The sequence below is a fragment of the Thamnophis sirtalis genome, unplaced genomic scaffold (genome assembly GCF_051295495.1).
Source record: "Thamnophis sirtalis isolate CommonGarterSnake01/CBP01778 unplaced genomic scaffold, rThaSir2_p1.2 scaffold_7, whole genome shotgun sequence".
NCBI classification, from domain to species: domain Eukaryota; kingdom Metazoa; phylum Chordata; class Lepidosauria; order Squamata; family Natricidae; genus Thamnophis; species Thamnophis sirtalis.
In genome coordinates this window covers 60835008-60842537 of record NW_028261387.1, presented here as the reverse complement: position 1 = coordinate 60842537, position 7530 = coordinate 60835008, and positions in this window count along the sequence as shown.

Below are 7530 nucleotides of genomic sequence, written 5' to 3'. Positions count from 1 at the left end.
CAATTCATAAAGTTAGGCGAGAGACTGCTCGCAATTGCATGCCCACTGTTTGTCAGCTATTTCTCTTTTATGAATTTCTTATATAAGCTGTTAAAAGAAATAAAGAGTTCAACATGGGTGGATGATTGGTTACACAAATTTTCTCCCGGAGCTTTATTTTGTAGACAGGCAACAAAAAAAGTGCTTGTACGCATATTTATAGGGCTTATTAGATGCTCAATTTAGTTGATTCTGAGCAGAGTACAACTTTCTAAATACCCAGTTTAGGATAAAACCAAGTACATAATCCAATTTATACTGATAGGGGCAGACTTAAATTCCAAGCTTGGTCCTGACAATGAAACTCTATATGTACAATGCCATTTCCATTAAACAGGTTTAGAATCTGATTTCCTTCCAGATATAAGCAATCAAAGATCTGAAAGCAACCTTTTCAGGTGTATCCCTGGCCTAAACAATGAATAGCCTCAATCTTTGCATTTTGAACAGGTTCTTCAAATCAACTACTCTTCAGAAGTTGGAATGGGTCCAAGAGCAACCTTATGAACTATGTAATTGTATAATCCAATTTAAAATCAAATCACACATAGCAATTACATATATAACACTAGGAATCATATGCATCAAAATAAAAACCAATTCACCATGTAATGAGACAGTCACTTAACAATAAGGTGACCAGATTTTCAGATTGGTAAAGAGGGACACCATTGACCAGGGGCGGGGGGGGGGGCTTGATTAAAATTTTTATATTTTGTCAAAAGGTCACACAAGGCGGATTACATGACCCCCAGGACACTGAAAGCATCATAAATATGAATATGTTGCCAAACATCAAAATTTTGATCACGTGACCATGAGGATGCTGCAACAGTCGCTAAGTGTGAAAAATGGTCGCTAAGTGTGAAAATGGTCATCAGTCACTTTTTTCAATGCCATTGTAACTTTGGTCACTAAATGAACTGTTTGAAAGCTAAAGCTAGCTTGCATTATAATGCCTTATGCTAGCTTACATTTTCAAGAGAGAGAAGCTAAACTCCTTATTAGAATGAGTAGAGTAGAGTAGAGTAGAGTAGAGTAGAGTAGAGTAGAGTAGAGTAGAGTAGAGTAGAGTAGAGTAGAGTAGAGTAGAGTAGAGTAGAGTAGAGTAGAGTAGAGTAGAGTAGTTTATTAGCCAAGTGTTATTGGACACACAAGGAATTTGTCTTCCGTGTACATAAAAAAAAATAGAATACATTCATCAAGAATCATAAGCTACAACACTTAGTGATAATCTCTCTCTCTCTCACACACACACACACACTAACACACACACAAACACACACACACAAACACACACACAGACACACACACACTCCTCCTCTGGATTCAATGGGACTTTTAGAAAATCCCCCCTCCTGTGCACACACTCCGTCTTTCTCTCTCTCTCTCTCTCCCCTCCTCTGGATTCAACGGGACTTTTAGAAAATCCCCCCTCCTGTGCACACACTCCGTCTTTCTCTCTCTCTCTCCCCCCTCCTCTGGATTCAATGGGACTTTTAGAAAATCCCCCCTCCTGTGCACACACTCCCTCTTTCTTTCTCTCTCTCTCTCTCTCTCTCTCTCTCTCTCTCTCCCCTCCTCTGGATTCAATGGAGTTTAGAAAATCTCCCCTCCGTGCACACACACCCTCCCTCTCTCTCTCTCTCTCTCTCTCTCTCTCTCTCTCTCTCTCTCTCTCTCTCTCTCTCTCTCCCCTCCTCTGGATTCAATGGGGTTTAGAAAATCCCCCCTCCTGTGCACACACTCCCTCCCTCTCTCTCTCTCTCTCTCTCTCTCTCTCTCTCTCTCTCTCTCTCTCTCTCTCTCCCTTCCTCTGGATTCAATGGGGTTTAGAAAATCCCCCCTCCTCACACACTCCTTCAGCCTCTTTCTCCCCTCTTTCTGGATTCGCTCCGAAGTTTTTAAAATTACCTCTTCTGTAGAGACCAGGTTATCAGCAACCTGAGACATATGGTGTGTTTCTATGGCACAGTAATCCCCTCCTCAAACAACACGCAATGCCAATTTAGAATCCTCGAGCAGCCGAGGCGAAGCAGCAGTCTGGGGCGGGGGAGGGGCTGAGCTTGGACAACCTCAGAGGCAGCTGCTAGCTAGCTCTGAGAGAGAGAGGAAGAGAGAGGGGGAAGGGAGGGGCTGCTCAAAGCAACAGAAAAAGAAAAAATCCATGAGGGAAGTCCGCGGTCTCCACATGGAGTAAGTCTTCTCCTCCCTCAGCCATTGGCAACAGCTCCCAGGGACGCGCGGGTGGAAATGCGCTCGTCTCGAAGAAGAATATACACTCCCAGTTGCTAGGAGAGCCTCGGCGGCTGGAAAAAAATCAGGACTTTTTAAAAAAAAACGGGACGTGGGAAAAATTGTGAAAAGCGTGACTATCCCGCCAAAATTGGGACGTCTGGTCACCTTACTTAACAACTCAGTTCCATTTACTACTGTATTTTATACACAAATGTTATTAATACTGCTGAGCTTAGGTAAATGTAAATACTGCTAATATAATGTAAGTCACATTTGGTTTGGTAGACTTTGGTATGCAAATATATTTGCATCTGTTTGCATATAATTGCTTCTGTCAGGGTGTGTTATATAATGTAAATATGCTGCTTTGCTCTTGCTTGTTGAAATTTGGCATATGAGTGTATTCTGCTATGTTCTTGCATGTTATTACAAATAAAATTAAACAGCATAAAACATATTTTTACTTACTTCCTGACAAGCAATCCCTAAATACAAATAAAACCATCAGAAAAGAACAGCATAGTTGCTTTTGCCATGTTTGTGTCTGACAGGGGTACCCCAGTTGCCTCATCTGGCTAAGAAGTAGGTATCATTATTCTGATTGAAAGTCATAACCTGTTGATTGTATGACCCAAAGAATTAGTTTATGAAAATGGGGTTTGTTTTCCATTTTTGTTCTGACTGAATATAGAGCATTCAAGCCATTTTGACATTTGTTCTATTGGACCAATGTCAATCCAAATTTTCTGGTGATTTTTAAAAAAATCTATAATTACCTCTATATATGGGGTGTCAAACTCATGTCATCACGGCATCATCACATGACTTTTTTCCCCTTTGCTAAACCAGGTGTGGGTTTAGCCAGTGTGGACCGCATCTGGTCGGTGGGCCCCATGTTTGATAGCCCTGTTCTATATTTTCTTTCCTTTTATATCTCATTACTTTCTATTCTTTCTGTGTCCTGAAGAATTGACATTTTCATGCAGCTTTTTCTGCAGTGCTACAGAAATGCTTTCTTCCAAGATACGTTTCCAATTTCCAAATTTTACTTAAAACATGTTTAGAAGAGAAAATTTCAAGATCAAGCTACGAACAATTGAATTGGCTTCATTCCTGGTACTATGCAATTTCATCATTCAAAGGGAATAAGAAAGAGCTGGTTTGAAAGTTACCCCTTTACCATGAAAATAATCTGACAAACCTCTTGGGTACACAATATCCCATCCCCACTATAACATTGCTTGTCTGGACTGTCGGAGACAAAACAATGTATACATTGAAGTGAAAGAGAGGTTTCCATTCATAAAGCAGGAGCCAGGAAGCTTTCATGACCTTTAAGCAAGCATCCAGTTCCCATTTCACTGCAAGTTGAAGAATTTATTTCAGATCAACCTGCAAACAAAAATGCTTTCATGAAATTTTCTTCAAATACACCTCATAACCATTGATGCGATCTTGGTGCAATCCAATTGCTTGGAGTTATTTTGAAACATACTACCGCATACCATATGCCAAATATTGAATATTATCTATGGTGGTGTATTTTCAAGTGCAACAGTTGTGACATATTGTGATAACAGGCCTGCCTCCATGAAGATCTATAAAAGTCACAAAAAAGTCATCTTAAACGACAAGCATGCAAAGCATTACAAATTATTAATAAGCCTTTACGGTTAGGTTTATAGAGAATAAGGCATAGTAAAATTGGAATATGTTCCATAAAAATCAATGGTGCTTCCACACTGATAGTATTTTTATTTTAAACAATAGGACAATCTTGCTAGTGGCAATATCACCAGGAAAGGAAATACAAAATAAAACTTGAAAATTTAATTATGTCATCTATTTCCTATGTAAGTCAGGTACCCATACACTTCTGTAGATGATACTAACACTTCTTTCCTAGGAATGGTGGAAAACCCCATCTTCATCTTATCAAAATAAACAAAGCCAAAAGGTTTAAATAAAAATTAGGCACTCTGAAAGGGATATATCAAAATATACAGTTCTGTACTACATTTCTGATACACATCAAGTTTAGAATGTAATCCAGCTTTCTAGGTTTTTTTTTTTTTTTAAATTACATATAAAAGAAGAGCATTCCTAGTGGACGTGCCATGTGGACTGCTAAAGAAACACCAGTCCATCAATTGATCAATATATTAAACGATACACTTAGTCCTCTTCCAGTGTTTTAAAAACCACTAATTTAAAAGTTTCATTGCTTTTTTGAGAGAATACTCTATACAAGTATTTTAAAAAAAGTAATATTTTATTTAAGTATCTTAATTTAAAAAAAAATTAAACCTTGTTACATGTTGCTTCCTGGATATGAAACAGGGTCAAATGTTTTCCAGTGGTAGGTCAATTTTGTTGAGAAGAATCCAGGAGCATAAGCGGTAGATAATGGAACGTTTTATTATAAGTAGTTGATGATGATGATTATGAGGTATTTCCTGCAAAGCATCCCATCTAGTTTTAGTTCCACTAACTCACTAACTAATTAACTAACTAACTAACTAACCAACTAACTAACTAACTAACTAACTAACTAACTAACTAACTATGTATGTATGTATGTATGTATGTATGTATGTATGTATACCTATACCTATACCCGTGAAAATCTACGAAAACACACACACACACACACAAACACAAACACACACACACATATATATATATGATCTACAAAAACACACACACACACACATATATATATATATATATATATATATATATATATATATATATATATATATATATATATATATATATATATATATATATATATATATATATATATATATATATATATATAATGGCTTTTAAAATGCTTATGCTTATTTCACTTGATTTCTTATTCCATGCTTGGAATTTACTTTGGAAAATAGTTGCACACGTCTGATGCTAGATTTCATTACTATATTTTTAACAGTTTATCTTATAAAGATCTTCATTCTCAAATATTTTGTTGAAGGAGGAAGTAAATCATTCTATGTATGTGTTGAGTCACATTTTTTGTATCTGTTTGTACAGTCATTCCAAATGAAGTTTATTATGATTAAAATGATAGATGTGTTCTTATGATCCATTTCCTGTGTTGCTCTTTGTCACGCCACATTAACAACTCCAGGATTCAGAGCAGGCATCAGGAACTAATATAGTTAAATACCTGCTCCAGCCCTCCTCTACTATTGCTGGCCCAAATCTATGTAAGAATCTAATCTAGATAGTAAGCCTTAGCATTGACAATTCTATGCTACTGTAAGCATTATACCACACTGAAGGTAACAAGCTGCTGTAGGGCAGACTAACTGGCAAATACATCCCTGACGTTTTACACTTAGCCATCACTCCATTTCTCCATATTTTCCACCTGAGACACCTGTTTCACTCTGCCTAATCATAAAGCCAGCCATAAACCCACTCACCTGCTATCTCCAAGAGAGATTTGCAGAGACAGTAGCAGGTGCAATATGCCTTGCCACAAGTCATGGGTGGGACTTTAGGTAGAACCAAGAAGGAGAAAAAGGAAAGTAAATGAGTTCTAGAAATTATTACAAAGAAGAAGAAAAAAGTAACAGAAAGAGGGAATACGTTAAAGCAGAGGTGTCAAACTCAAGGCTGGATCCGGCTCACAGGGTACTTATATATGACCCATGAGGCCTCTCTGGAAACAGTGAAGGACTGGCCCATGGTGCCTCTGCTAGCAAAAATGGAGCCCGGGAGGGCTGCAGGTAGCGTCCTGAGCTCCATTTTTGCTGGCAGAGGGTTGCAGGAGGCCATCACAGCCGAAAATGGAACTAGGGGGCCTGTTTCACTGGCAGAGCACTTGAGCCACCATAGGCACTCCCAACACCCCCATGCCCACCATGGCCATGTCCACCCTAAAAAACCCCTTAAGGTCAAACACAACTCTGATGCAGCCCTCAATGAAATCAAGTCTGATACCCCTCCATTAAAGCCATCTAATCCAAGAGTTCCAAGAGAACATTGGCATTGCACTGCAATTCTGTGCTCAAGATTTGCACCACATACATACAAAATCATAGGGTTACAATGGAATTTTAGAGACATCAAGTCTTATCACTGCTCAATGCATGACTCTAAATTAAAACATCCGATGATTGTCTACCCACTGACTAAATATTCAATAAAGGAACACACACACCTAGTTCATTTGCTTCATATCCCAAATTTTCTCCAGCAGTTCTAGGTAACTCAGGTGGGAATCTTATTTTATCCCCAAAATTAGGTACTGAAAGAATGACTGGCCTAAAATCACAAACTGAGCCTCCATGCCTAAAGATACAGAGATCAAGGTCTTGCATCAGAACCTGGTATCAGTTTGCAACTATTTTCTAGAGGAAATTCCAAACATGGAATAAAAAAATCAAGTGAAAAAAGCATAAGAATTTTAAAAGCCATTTTTGAAAAACACAAAAAATGAAAAATATAATTAGTGGAACTATAAACTGTTGGCCTTGAAAGAAATAGCTTTTCTATTAAAACTAGATGGGATTTTTTGCAGGAAATATTACAATACTACTAATTATCATCATCATCATCATCATCATCATCATCATATCTCCTTGCAATAAAATGTCCTATTATCTATCAGTTATGCTCCTGGATCTTTCTCAACAACAATTAAAAAATATTACTTCTATTTTTTCACATCTTATTTGGCATTCTGAATTAGAAAATAATGCCTTGGATTAATATTAATTGATGTATAATATAGATCAATATTGTGAATTTGACAAAACTGTATTCCAATTTTGTCAAATTCACAATACTGATCTATATTATAGATATAGATCAGATCTGGAATTACAGGATTCCAAGCACTTTGATATCAGTGTTTGACAGTGATACTGACAAATGCATGGATTGATAAGCATTTACAAAAATTACTGGGGGTGTAGTCACATATGCGCTGTCCATATATATGAACATTGGATTCAGTCCAATGGAAAAGAGTCATAGCAAGCAATACTTAAATAAAGTAAAATCAGAGATTAATAACTACTTTGAAGGAATCTGGAAGTATCCATGAAAACTATGACAATAATACTCAGCCTTTTTGTTTGAGAATATGGGAAGGAGTGAGAAACCTGGCCAATTCTTAAGTTAATGCGACATTTTAGTTAATTATTCAAAATTTAATGAACAGCAGATTTTTGTAAGATTAAGATAATGTTCCATAGATAATATTCCATTTCAGGCATGGTCATTAAACTTCTGAAG